Source organism: Adiantum capillus-veneris, chromosome 3, assembly GCF_014529385.1.
Source record: "Adiantum capillus-veneris isolate H3 chromosome 3, ASM1452938v2, whole genome shotgun sequence".
Taxonomy (NCBI): domain Eukaryota; kingdom Viridiplantae; phylum Streptophyta; class Polypodiopsida; order Polypodiales; family Pteridaceae; genus Adiantum; species Adiantum capillus-veneris.
Window position 1 is genome coordinate 72,378,279 of NC_140933.1, and position 15,364 is coordinate 72,393,642.

At 39.2% G+C, this 15,364-nt stretch overlaps 1 pseudogene; it reads left to right on the forward strand.

Moving 5' to 3' along the window:
• The first annotated feature begins 444 nt into the window (after positions 1-444).
• Positions 445-1,299, forward strand: LOC147461095 (uncharacterized; annotated as a pseudogene).
• The last annotated feature ends 14,065 nt before the right edge of the window (positions 1,300-15,364 follow it).

A 15,364-nucleotide genomic window follows, 5' to 3' on the forward strand; every position in this document is an offset into this window, starting at 1 on the left:
AGAAAAGGGTTGGAGCCAAGAATACATTGAAGTTTGCCGCTCTTTATTCCTATCATGGAGAATCCTTTATGAGGAGTACTATGGTGCCAATTCTTCTCCACTAGAACATGTAGCAGGTATGGTTAGGTCAAAATTAACTAGCTTGGTAGTACAAAAGCTTTTGATAGTAAGCATCTAAAGCTTTTGATACTTACTAATGGATTTTTTCTTTTCACTTGTTTTGAAGGTAATGGAGAGATTTTGGATGATGTTTATCGTCATGGCTCTCATGATGGCACATGGTGTTTTAAGCATGAGAGAGATATTTCAAACTACTTGAGCATACATACCAACAACAAATCGAATGAAATATCTTATAGCAAATACCATAGTCGGGTTTTGTGTATAGACATACACAAACAATTGAATTTAGAGAAGGATGGTCTCACAAGTTGCCAAAGAGATATGATTCTTATACATTCATGCTTGATCTTGCCTGAAAATCTCATTCATGGAGCAAGAGATAGGTGTTTTGAGATACACGAGAAATGCGTCCTTCATACATCTTCTGAGAGGAAGGCTAAGGATGTCTGGAATGCTTCTCTTCGATTATTACCATGCCCATGCCAAATCATGATCAAGAAAAAGGGTGTTTTTGTGGGAGCAAAAAAAACCAAAGCCGATAGAGCTTGAGACATTGGAGATAAATGGAATGATAGACTTTTGTCTAGAAAAGGTATTTGCTCACGAACAACGGGGAGAAGTCAATGTATCTGTTGTGGCAAAAAGTTTATTAGATAGCCCCAATATGATTGACGAAAACTCTGGAATGTGCCTTATTCACAAGAGCCAAAAGTCTAATTGTGGTATCATAGTTCAACCTATTGAGTGTTTGCGTTGCAAATTCTTTTGGCTTTGCACACAATCGGATGAGCATGAGATACTTTATGAAACTAGTTGTCTCAAAGTTCTCTCAAGGTTATTATCTCCAGGCAAGGTAGGGTGTGTCCCACAATGTCTTGAGAAGGGTGACCTTGTCCTTGCAAGGTAGAGAGAAGATTTGAATACCAATGCATTTGTGAGAAGTGTGGATATTGACGAAAAGAAGGCACTTTTAACATGGAAAGATGAGCAACATGGAAAAGATTTGGTGGATTGGAGACACATATATAAGGTTATGCAAGGTATTATCTAGACAAAGATACATCTATCGTTACTTTTGTGTATTTAACTACTTTTCTTGGAGTCATGCGTTTAATGATTTTTTTAATAATGGTTGTTGTAGGTTGTCATGCGCATTACAATGCGGAGGCGACTTGAATTTGGACTTCTAAGTCGCCTAATAAAACTAGTGTATTTGTGCTACCTAGTCTAGATTTTGTCAACCAATGTTAGATTGTACCTCATGTGGACTCCCTACATTGGCTAGATGTGGAATTTTTTGCCAGTCTATTTATTTCGATATGTAATCGTTTATCTATGTCATGTTTATGGTCGACTGTTAAATCATATCAGCACATGTTGGCTACCTGGTTACTCAGGTTTCCAAGTTCAAGTTTTGATGTTTACTTTTATTTGAAAAGTGATTTTTAGATGTATTTTCTTTTTTGACAAGTTTTATACTATATGCATCTTTCTAAAATCAATAATATTACTAATGTGTCAATGATAATCTTCTGTTGCAACTGTTAGAATCTTTTTGCAGCTCCTTATGCAGACAGTAGGAGATCAATCAAGAGACAAGCGCTAACAATTTTTGGAACTTGAGTAGAGTATGACATTGTAGAGTTCATTGTGTTCATTGCACGATTCAATAATCTCCAATTTTGTGTGTTGTAGAAAGCTGTGTACTATCGTTGAACGTGTTTTTTTTTTAATAAACTAGCAATTTATATGGATTCTGGTGTTGGTAAGTTGAAGCTACTCATGCCTAGCTTGCTATTTGATGTGTTGTTGCAGGAGACAAAGCGAATGTGGATTGTGTGGAGAAAATTGCTTTCTTTTAAAGTGGTGTTGGATATTTTTGTTGGTAACAAAAACTCTTTATGCTTAGCTTATTACCTGATATGTTGTTGGACACATTGTGAAGGTGGGTTGTGCATGGCCAGGTGACTTTTAGGTGAGAAAGATGCTATATTTTGGAAGTACTTTCCACTGCTAAGCTGTAACAGTAAGTGCATATGTCACCATGGGTTTCTACCCATTTCGTTTGGTGAACCATTTGCATGCTTCAGAGCTTGAACTGCAATGTAGAATGTGGAGTGTTGTAGGTTTTCTCAAGATGCATTTCTTCAAGGCCTCGTCCACTCTTTATTAGGGGTTTGGTATCTGATGTGTTGTCTGGAAGAATGTGAAGCTTGATTTTGTGGCACATGTGGCTTTTAGGTGAGCAAAATGCTTGAAGGTATTGTCTACTGCTATGTTGTAAAAGACAATGATTATGTCATTATTATTGTTTTCTTATGAACCATGTGCAGGCTTTAAAGCTTGAAGTGCTATGTTTTGGAGATACTTTCCATTGCTAAGCTGAAACAACAACTGCATATGTCATCATGGATTTCTGCCCATTTTTTTTGTGAGACATGTGCATGATTCAAAGCTTGAATTGCAATGGAAAATCTGGGGTGTAGTAGGTATTTTCAAGATGCATTTCTTCAAGACCTCACCCACAGTTTAAGGCTGGTTTGTTATCTGATATGTTGGAAAGAATATGAAGCTAGCTAGCTTTTGTGGCACATGTGGCTTTTAGCTAAGCAAAATTCTGCCTTTTAAAGGTATTTTCTACTGCTACATTGTAATGGAAAGTGATTATGTCATCCATATTGTTATTTTCTTCTGGTGAACCATGTGCGGCTTTAGAGCTTGAAATGCAATAGAGAACATGGGGTGTAGTTGCTTATATCAAGATGCGTTTCTTCTTTTATAGATTCTTCCTTCTATTTTCTATACGTAATTTTGCAGGTATATTTGATCATGATACCACGTTGCAAGCAGAAGTGTAATCAGCTGCTTTTATGGAACAGGATCACCGGCAACAGCAAGTTGATTAATAATAGATTTGAAAGACTCAATATGTCCCGTCATGGCAGTACCAACTTCATATTGTAGTTTGTTAAGAAACCCTCTCAAATAAAGTATTTCTGTAACATATTTCTTTTGAAAGTTTGCAATAAGGTACTTCCATACGTCGGGGAAAGTAGGCAGTTCATACATATCAAGCAAAAGAGAATCACTAAGAGCAAAAAGAATATACCAGCGAGCTGCTTCAAATATAGGTCCTTCAGTGATAAGCACGTTATCATGATCTGTATCAATAGGCTGAGGCGGACAAACACGATTTCCAAGGACAAAATCAAAGAGTTCATCACCTTCAAGAATTAACAATATCTTTGCTTTCCACCCGGAAATACTTGGCCTTGGAAAGGAGGAACAGAACGCTGCCCAGAGTGAAAGCCATTGACAAGAATAGTCATAGCCATATCTAATTACGAGAAGACGTATAAGATAAGATCGCATAATTTGCACACCATATATGGTGAAGGCAGAAATTGAGAGCGAGAGAAATATGACGACTATATTCTATCAACGATCAACGCAAGAAGGATGCTCAATACACGTCCAAAGATGTGAGAGACGTCATTCAAAAAAACAGGGAAAAGGAGACTTCAATAATAAAAGAGTCCTCAAAATAGGGTGACGTGAGACGCAATATTGACGGCCACAATATGAATAAAGATAAATTTTCTTGAAAAAGTTAATGCCAAAATTAAAAAAACGATCGCGGACGCTTCACGAAGACGCACGACGAAGAAAACTGCGTCAAGCTCAATTTGCAGTAAAAATAGCATAACTTTCTGTTGCGAACTCCGATTGATGCAAACCTAGAGCTCGAAGAGACGAACAAGTTCTGGATGAAATATGCCATTGCGCATTTCCCGTTTCTCCAGATTTTGAGCAGAAGACCCCCAAAAATTGAGACGAAGTTCAGGGTGTCAAAAAACAAATCAACAATAAAACATAATCAATGATTTATTATATCGATTACTAATAAACACCACAAAAAACACTAATCATATTCTTATTAGCACAAAACAACCACAGCTAACAAGGATCAATGCTCAAAAAATAAAATTTATAGCAATTTTGAATCTTACATGCGAATCGCATACACATAATTTTTTGTCACCATGAATTGAATCGGCGTGTGATCGTTACCACTCTGATACCATGTTGAGATGTAGAGAGAGAGAGAGAGAGAGAGAGAGAGAGAGAGAGAGAGAGAGAGAGAGAGAGAGAGAGAGAGAGAGAGAGATAGATAGTTCTATTATCATCCTGGGAGGTCAAATATGACCTATGGGACCAAATGAACATGTCACGTGGTGTGAGTGGAGTTCATAAGTGAGTCTCGATGCTCAAAAATGGCTGAAATGAGCGTCGCAATAGAGAGTCCACATCGTGGTTGGGAGAGGAAGGTATGTAGGGAGAGCTCATGGCTGAATATATGGGGAAAAGAGGACCTAATGTGGTCAAAAGCTGAGCACTCAAGTAGTGTGTGGTAATCACTCTCTCGCACTTGACGAGGGCATAAGGTGCAAAGTCGATGACACTCCTCGCCAGTGCCCCAACGTCCTGTCTCGCAGCGTAGAGAATGGGAGCTAAGACGAATGGAGGCAATGGTGCGGATCGCACTCAACGGGATGGGCTCAAGGATGTAGGAATGGGTTCGGTTACCTCGTTCCGAGAAGAAGAGAGATTTGTAGTTTGGGGCAACGTGTGTGGTGTAATGGCTGAAGCGAGAACCTCCAGATTTCTCCCAAGCCATGATACATTGGCGTTGTAAGAAGGCCTCATTAACTTGGGAGTCGATCGACGCATCCTTGACCAAGTGACATGCATCCCATCTTCCAAACCATTTCTTGATATCAAGCATCCACCCCGAACTTAGTATTTTGCTCTTGCATGTCTTTTGAACCTTTTGACTTGCTTCATATGCGATTCTAGGAAGTCGATGCAAAGGGCTACGTTGTGTCTTACGCATGTACTCCACAACCCTTTCCATGCCCAAGACCTCAATGGGAAGCGATCCGGACTCAAGAAGTAAGAGCATGTAGGGTGTTTGTGTCTTGACTTGGAGAAAGTTGGTGAGAAAACGCTTTTGGACATTCTCAAACTCTTTCCAAGTAGACTTCCCGATGCTTCCACCCCACACGTCCACTCCATAAAGAAGCACCGGTGTCACCAATGTGTCAAAGAGGTACTTTTTGAGAGCCCAACACTTGATCTCTCCTGCATTGCACATGTTCTCAAATGCATAATAAGCCCTCTTTCCGGCTTCCAAGCGACGCATTGCACAATCCTTCCATTTATGATTGGATGGAACCTCAAGGCCAAGGTACTTGAAGTGATCTACCACTTCAAGTTTCTCATTGTTGTATACAATGCATGGATTTTCGTCATTGAGGGTCTTTACAAGCATAACCTTGGTTTTGGATCCATTCACGATCAGCCCGCTATGTAGGCAAAAGCGTTCCAAGACACTCATAAGCTTTTGTGCATCTTCTAAGGTATGTGCCAAGAGCACTACATCATCCGCATAAAGCAAAAGCATGATCACCGCATTTCCAATCTTAACCTCTTCTATGCCTTCTTGCTGCATAAAATCAAGAACCATGTATTCCAATTCATCAATGAGTAGCCCAAAGAGGGTTGGGGAAAGTGGGCATCCTTGTTTGACACCAATAGTGCTTGCAAAAAATTCTGAAATTCCATCTCCCATACGTAATCGACATATCACTTTTTGGTAGATGCGAAAGACTGCATGCATAAATTCTCTCGGCACTTGAAGGCTTTGCATACGTCTCCAAAGATTTCCTCGCGGTACCATGTCAAAAGCTTTCTTGAAATCCACAAAGCAACAATACAACTTTTTTCCTTTCAATCGAGACGCTTCCATAAGAACTCGAAGAGTGACAAGGTGATCAATAGTGCTATGATGCTTTCGAAAACCTGCTTGGCCAAGCGCACATTTGCCATTCTTTTCAGCCCATTCACTTATCTTCATCTCCATGATACATCCAAATAACTTTGCCATCAAAGAACCAACCATTATAGTGCGATAGTTGTTCACATTGTTTACATCTCCTCCTTTGTGCAAAGGTTTGATCCAATTTGCACTCCAATCATGAGGCATGCCATACTGAAGTGCAAGGTTAAACATATCGCATATCCAATATCGTGTTTTCTTGCTTGTCCATTTAATCATTTCAGCCTTGACACCTTGAAGGTCACCTGCCTTGCGAGTAGCAAGTTTCTCAACCGCACGGCATACATCTTCAATGGTAAAGAAGGGAGACATAAATGGAAGGGAGCTACAACCCTCCATCTTATCAACATTGGGTTGCTCATAGAGGTTCTTACAATGCATATACATATCCTCAAGAGTCAAGTCACCAAAGCTCTCAACGCGCTTGCCTTTTAGATTTTGCCAAAACTTGCCACATGCATGTGCTTTCTCTTGTGCTAAAAGAAGTTGTTTTTCGACTTCCCACCTTCTCCTCTTCTTTTGAACAAGTGCTTTGTATGTGTGTGAACATTCCAAGTAAACTTCCTTGTCTTTGATTGCATCCAATCTTAGCAAGTGTTTTTGGGCTTGACTACATTCCATGTCAAACCATTTCTTCTTGGTGCTACCCTTCTTAGACCTTTTGCAAGACATGTGTTTCGCCGAAAAGCATTCCTTCGCACAAGAGAAAATTACTTCTTTGAAAACTTTCCACTTGCATTCTAATGTTGGGCTCCCTTGATGCTCTATCATGCTTAACATTTGGTCCACCATATCAGCATATATAAGTGCTCGTTTGAAGTCTAGACGTAGGTACAAATGATTCACATCATGATTGGAGGCTACATGCTCGGGCCGTTTACCACACTTGAGGTCAATACATAACATCCTATGATCCGATTCCGGATTCCATTCACCAAGTGTAAAGCTTTGTATGCATTCTAGAGTGGCTTCTGAGAACAACATATAGTCAATCACGCTAGCACCATTGTGCTTTCTACATGTAAAGTCATTGGTGCCTTGCCATAGAGATACACCATTTGCAATGAGCATTCCGGTACTATTGCACATATGTAGAAGTGACTTTCCATAGTGATCCACTTCTTTTGCATCATTAGAACTTCGATTATACATGTATGAGTCATCCACTCTTCTTGATACATGCGGCATGTCGACTTGAGAGAGAGAGAGAGAGAGAGAGAGAGAGAGAGAGAGAGAGACAAGAGACACCATGTACGCTCCCAAAGACTGATTCATATTGAGGACAAGATACAAATATATAGGTGAGACCAAGTTGAGTAGCGTGAGCCATATATAGCGCCAACAAAGAAAACCTTTAGTTAATTTGGGATGATCGTCCACATTTGGTACATGCTTCAGTATTCTAGTCTACTCCAGTTTGATATCAAATGAGTAATCTATATTCCACTTTGATATCAAGATTCCAATCTATTCCTATTTGATATCAAACAAGTAATTTATATTCCACTTTTTTATGCCTTATCTAGTCCATTGGTCACATGCACAAAGATTCCCCAATTTAGGCTGTGTGTAAATACTCATCCTCGTGTAGATTCACCGATTTAGAAAACACCAATTGTACGTATTGTTGAACAACCACGCACGAGAGAGAAGAGAGAGAGACGACTCCATCATATGGAATCCCCAAAGTGTGTAGAGAGCACACATTGAGTACACATATATAGTGGGGACTCCTAGCTATATATAGCATAAGTGTGGGATCTCTATATAGCTCCAACACCCCCACTCAAATAGGAGTGCCTAACTGTGGATGAAAAAACCCTTGGGGGTACAAGGGAGAAACCCGCAACACCATATACATGCACTGTTGTATTAATAAATTTCCAAGTTCACAAAATATGTTCTTGAGGAGCTACATCACTCCATAATACAGAAAAATCACCATGAAGGCTCATAAAAATTCTAATGAAAATAAATTAAAAGGTTTAACTGCAGGAGCTACATCACTCTTGTGCCGGCCACTACAAAAGATAGAGCAGAGTGATGTGCCACTGCAAATGATAGAGCAGCTTTAGCGTTTTTGATCCCTTATATATGTTGCTTAAGATTTTCATCCTGTAATCCATACTAGCTCAAGAAACATATCGAAATGTGAAGGTTAGAAATAATCACATCGCATTGTCGTTAAAGACGGTTCGACATAGAAACAAACATAATGTCGATGTAATCACATGTGCAGACGACATAGAAACAAATGTAATATCAATGTAATCACATGTGCATACATATATACAAATCCGAGATGTAATGAACATTTGCAGGTTGTTGTTGATGCCAACCTTTATCGTGATATACATGAGAGCTCATAGCAACCAACCAGATCTACAAACCAAGAGTTGTGACAATAGGCCGAGCAACAAGATGGGAAGCGGAGAGAGAAAAGAAGTCGTGCTATTTTACCTTGTCTATTGAACTCTTAGCGTTGGTTGCTAAAATAGATAAAATAGCACCGATGATAGCTAATAAAGACATGTCTTTATTTAGGAAAGCTGCACGGCTCTAATCAAAGCCAAAAGTAGCTACAAAAAAGGTGACTTTGCTACCCAGATTGAAGAAAAATTATCTCGTAAGCGCTCTATAGGGCAGAAGCTAGTTGTGAAGCCAAATGTCTCAACACTCTGACCCTTGTGTTTCTGTGCATAGCTTACAAACTCCTACACATCATGTCAGCCTGCATAGACTTGTATAGTTGAGAGCGAGTACATCAAGCAGAGGGTGCTTGTAGCTAGTGCATGTGTGAGGTGGCACCATGAAACTTGATGCTCAAAACGTGAGCATCACCATATTGAACTGATTTGCTCTTTGTAATTAGTTACGTCCTCACCTTGCCACAAAAACTATCGTGCAAGCTATGCACCCAAAAGTATCTGGTAGAACACTATTTCTTTGCATGGTTAAAAGCAGTCGTAACCAGCTAAACAAAGCATGCCAACAACAGGTGCTTGCGTGCAAATGAGCACCATCGCTTGCAACACACAATTTTCCTTTATAACCAATTGTCCTATCATGCACGACAGAAAAAAAAAAAACATGATAGAAACCAAAATAAACATCTACTTAGCTTCTTTGTTTCCACGACCATAAGATATTGCCTTTGACGTTGCGGCATCTCACAATCAATCTCTATCCCATGTTGATGAGGGAGGAGGACCAAGAGGAGAGGCTCTGATACCATGTTAAACAACCACACACGAGAGAGAAGATAGAGAGAGACGACGCCATCATATGCAATCCCCAAAGTGTGTAGAGAGCACACACTGAGTACACATATATAGTGGGGACTCCTAGCTATATATAGGATAAGTGTGGGCTCTCTATATAGCTCCAACATGTATACATCCGTCCATTTAGGAAGCACATTAACAAAATGCAGATTCAGTATTTCAAACAATACTAAATGCAGATCCACCGATCTAGAGAGCATTAGTGTAGATTCATTGATTTTTAGGTAGCATGTATTATTGTGTAGGTTCACTGGTTGAGGCAACATTGATCACAAAATCATTCTATAGTGGTTGGCCACCACTATCCTTAGTATGATTTTGTTACCTGGGTATATAAGGTTAGGTTAGATTATAGGTTAGGTTAGTGCTAGTGACAAATAGTAGAAAAAAAGCAAACGGACTTCAAAGATGACTCGTGTCTTCAAAAAACGCAAATGGACTTTGGTTCGGTTAGCCTATAGGTTAGGTTTAGATTATAGGCTATGCTAGGTTATGTTAGGTTTAGGTTATAGGTTATGTGAGATTATAGGTTAGGTTAGAGCTAGCGGCAAATGAATAGTAGAAAAAACACAAACGGACTTTGAAGATGACTCATGTACTTCTAAAAATGCAAACGGACTTCGGTTAGGTTAGGTTATAGGTTAGGTTTAGGTTATAGGTGAAGTTATAGGTTGGGTTTAATTTGGTTATAGGTTAGGTTATAGTCTAGGTTATAGGCTAGATTAGGTGCACACAAACTTCAAAAACATTAATATATAGTCATTGACCCTATGGTCCTAATCTCCGTACACCTCTAGACCGAGGTGTGCGGGGATCAGACATGGCTAGAGAATGTGAGATTGTTAGAGATTGAGCTAGTAGCAAATAATTGAAAAAACGCAATCGACCTTCAAATGTGCACACAGACTTCAAGAACCTTAATATATAGTCATTGACTAATAAAGACGAGATTATTACCCAGTGGTCGTAATGTCCGTTCACCTCTAGACCGAGGTGTGCGGGGATCGGGCCTGGCTAGAGAATGTGAGGTTGTTAGAGCTAGCAGCAAGTAGTTGAAAAAAAAAATTGGACTTCCAAAGTGCACACAGACTTCAAGAACCTTAATATATAGTCATTGACCAATAAAGACAAGATTATTACCCTCTGGTCCTAATCTCCGTGCATCTCTAGACCGTGGTGTGCGGGGATCGGGCCTGGCTAGTGAATGTGAGGTTGTCATGTGTTGTCATGTACTTAGTAGTGTGTAGTTATAGCAACTAGAGTGTTTTAATTATTTGTTGCATCATTGGTACATAAAGTATGGATGATAGGATGGCGTTTCCTTGTGCGCATGGCAAGCATCAGTTCTTTCAAAAATGAAAACTCTGCGACCAACACATACACAATCACAATCTCTTTCTGATAGAGCAACCTACAAGTGTTGAGCTATATATAGAGACACTATATATATCTCAACACGCTATATATAGTGTCTCTATATATAGCTCAACAACAAGACCTGCGTTATCAATCTTATGGTCTAGAGATTGAAGGTCAAACTCCCAAGTAGATATTTCTCCAACTTCATCCTAGAGAAGACTATTTTCAAACGAGCATCCATCGACTGAGTCCTGCCAACCAATACCTGATGTGGCATTTCAAGAAGTAGAGACATGGATCCCATCATTGAAAACATATAATACGACAACATTGAAATCAATACTGCGGACCAACCTCAGTATCCCGTTCATATCGATGGCATAATAGCAACGATAAAGAAGGCGATGTCGTGCTGTGGCACGTATATAGTGGGAACGGGCATTAAACGATTTATCTTGTGACTTTTTGACGCATAAGTATACTTCATATAATACTCATATGCATAAATAAAAGATTTCTACCATACCTTAGTATTTACCTTTGAAGTAATATAAATGTACATTACTATTAGAAAGTACTACAAGAGAAGTATCAATGATTGTGCCTCTTTTTGTTTGGGGAAAAAACATTTGTATATTTCTTCTAATATCACAGCTATACCCTACCATATATAAATTATTTTCTTCTTTCCACATTTATTTAATAATATAACCCTTCAATAATGCATACCTTCTTGGATACATACAAGAGGGAAGGGCCTACTAGAAGACTTTATGAAAAGGAAGATCCAAATCTTCTTGGACCATCTCAATTTGAAAATCCCAACCTAAGGGCTTGGAGAAAGTCCAAAACCAAGTCAAGCTCTTTTAGTAGGCCAATTTTTCTTTTTGAAGCATGTCAATCCGAGTTACAGGGAAAACAATGAAAAATCCTCTCACAACTACACTGCAAAGAAGAGATGGTAAATAGGTGAATCAAGTGAAAAGAGGTAATCTTGGTTTTTTTCCATAAAATAAGATATTTGGAGGATAAAAGACACAAGCATCTGAATGTGACACCTCAAAGATGCCTTGAAGGACAAGACACACAAGTTGGGACCCCCTACTGGAGCCACACAGAAGATGCCTATGTGGGGCCTACATACATCATGCACCCACATGGAGCCTCAACGACAAAAAATGTTTAATTTCATTAGATTTTAGTCCTAATATTTTCCATTTTAAGAAATATCCAAAGAACATTTGATTTGGGCTAATTCTTTAGCCTAATCAAGTGATTATGTAAAACATGGCTCCCTAACCTATAAAAAGGGCAACCTTCTCTTCATTGGGGGCAATTTAGGAGTGAGTGAGAATAGCTCAATTCCATAGTGACACACTCATGCTAGTGCCATACTTTCCCTTGAAGAAATTCTGAAGTCTTGCCTCATCTTCTCTCTCCATTAACGTGGTGACGATTGCTCTCATGTAAGATATATGTTGCTAGTTTTTCTTTCATTTGCATATCTAGTCCAATACTTGTCTCTAACTCTATCTCTATCTCTCATTATCTATCTTTAATACCACCACCATACTTAGATCTGTCTCTAATTCTATCTTTACTCCTCCTTTCATCTCTTTTGTTGTGTCCTAATTGTTTCATTGGAAGGTATTCAAGCAACAATCTTGTCAATGTAATGGGCACAACCTTCTTGCGGGAAACAATTATGTGCACAAGGTTAGTAACCATATATTCATCTTTCACAAGAATCTCTCTCTCTTAAGGTTCTCATTCTCTTCCACAAACTCTAGAATCTCCTTGCTACAGATACTTCTCTCCCCGTAGTAGCCTTATTGCCTAAGGGCAGCAATGGGGCTTGGGAGAGAAACTCTCTTCTTCTTCTCCTTTCACTTCTTTCACACCTTTATCTTTGAACATGCTAAGTATATCATTGATGAATAACCATAATCCACATGGAGGAAATTTATTTCATTTCCATTTTGTGCAATCTATTAGGGTCAACATTTGGATTAGTCAAAAGATTCACTTTTAGTAACGCATAGTGTTTCTATTTGTTCATGAAAGGCTTAGCGAAATACTTCTCTCACCATATCCCATCATACTACATATTATTGACTATAACTTCTCTTTTGATGTGAATGTGGTTATTTTATTATGAATCAAGAGGATTTGTACTCACAACTAATCCCAATCACTAGACAAAACATATACATTATAGTAAGCACAAAGCTACAGTTCCAAAGAGCAATCCATAGCTTATTTGGACAAAAAAGATTAAATATCATTAAGTCATCCATTAACCCTTTTATCCCACCCATGATACGATATGAACGTAATCTCGATGTTTTCATTTTTGTTTTATTTTGACTATCTTTCATGAGTTCTCTCCATCACGTCTATGTTTGTAAGGGAAACGGAGCGGGTTCTTTGTCTACATTTCTTCTTTAGATCTAGAAGCTATGTTATCTACATCTTAGCTCGTTCTCATAACCCTTGAGCTTCCTCACAAACTCTCACAGCAAGAGGCCCAGTACCTTCCTGGCAAGACCACCAACTTCTTAGCATATTTTTGGTGAACCGGATGCGAATCTGCTAGGGTGAGAGTTTGTGGGTAACCATGGGTGATCATGTTGAGCAACAGGGTATGCATTTTGACTCAGCAACAATGCAAATGTTTCAAGCATTTGCAATGTTCATGCAACAACACTATGCTACTAAAATAAGGGAGATTTCAGCAACGAAGGCCATACAAGCGGTCGACAACAGAATGGGTTAGTTCAATGGCAAAGATTTAACCAAGTACTTACGCGAGTATGTGAAGAAGATGGAGCTGCATCGCGTGTCAGAAGGTAGATGATTCAAAGCTTCTTGGGGAGCATGTTAGGGCAATTAAAGATGGGCATGGGAGAAATTGGGAAGAACTCAAAGTAGCTTTAAAGGAGGAATATTTCATGGAGAACTCGGAGAGAGTGACCAAAAGGACATTCTTAGAATGGGTAGTCAAGCCAAAGCAAGGATTATCAATAACAGAGCTACTTAGGGAATTTGAACGGCGCTATGCACAACTCACCACGACAGAAAGGGCCACACTAGATGCAGAGAAGACATATATTTTCTTACAATCCGCAAGTAAAGAGTTTCAAGAAAATTTGGAGCTTCTTCTTAAAGATAAATATGCTGAGCAAGGACTAAAGACTCACTGGAATGAAGTTGAAGGTGCTATCTTGTTGCTTGCCAAACGACAAAGAAGAAGGGACAAGATGGTAGTAAACACTACAAGTCCTTCAACCTCAACTTCTGACAAAATGGTAAAGCCTACTTATATAGACCCTAAGATTGATGACTCTATGCTAGATGAACTTGTGAAGGGAATGCGTGACTTGAAGGTGAAGCTTGCAAAGCTTGAAGAAAAAGGAACACCATCAGGGCCACTTCTTAGGCAAAGACAACAGCCCAAACAAGGGTTTGTTAATAGATGTATTTGGTGTGATAGTACAGATCATGTAAGAAGGGATTGTGATGATTTTAGTGATGCTTTGTCAAAAGATGTTGTCTTTTTTAAGGATGGTAAAATCCACTTAAGAGAGACAGGTCTACCCTTGAGAACTAACTTTGGGAAAGGGGGAATGCAAACCTTAGTTGAGCATATGGCAACTAACCATGCTAGCTCTTCAGCTGAGGCAGCTACTTATGGAGTAAAAATTGAGCATCTTAGTGATGAAGAGGTGAATGACCATCATGGTCAAATTTGGCCAAATGTCATGCAATTAGCTAAAAAGGGAAAGCTTACAAAAGAGATTCTACATGAAGCAGGTGATTGCATACGTCTAGAAACAAGATGGAATGATCTAGTGGACTCATTGTCAGTGAATGCCTACATTACAAAATGCCAACAAAATGAGGCTATTGTAGAAGAAAAGCGCAGGCGTGAGAATGTTGATGAAGGATCATCAAAAAGAGCTTCTAGAAGTGGGGCAAGAAGTGTCTTAATGCCTTCCCAAACAACCCCGACACAAGGAGTGTCTCCACCTGAAGTACTCATGGAGGATTCTACAACAGGAAATAAGAAAGAGCCAACAAAATCTAAGACAAAAGGCCCAACTTATAAACTACAATCTGATATTGAGGTGGCTACAGATTTAAAGAAAGTCTTGGAGGAAAGGATTTTGAATAGAAAGATTGAGTTCACTCTGGGAGAAGTCCTTGGCATTGCAAAAGCGTGAGTTCCATGAGGAGATCATACATCATCAAGAGAAAGAGGAAAACTCTTGCTGCGGTTGTTCGTCCACAGGTTGAAGACACAAGGGATGCTCTTGCAAAATAAGGAGGATGATGGAGCTGTGGTAGGATGCTACCAATCTAGTGGGAGAGTGAAGCAAGTGCATTTCTCAAATAATGATGAAGAAGTTGAAGCTATTCCTAGGAGTTACTATTCACGAAGTCACTGGGCAAGGGCTACTTCAAAAACTTTGGTCAAGGTAGGTGATCTTGAAGAGCCATTGGTTGCCTTGATTGACCATGGTTCAGTAATAAACATAATATCAAAGAGTGTCTACAACAAGTGCAAATGGCTGATGGACATAGATCATGGTTGGATGGTGAAAGTGTTAAACAATTCATCCGGTGAATTGTATGCAGCATGTCTAGTTGTGAAGGTGACAATAGGTGATGTAAAGATTAACCAAAACTTCTTTGTACA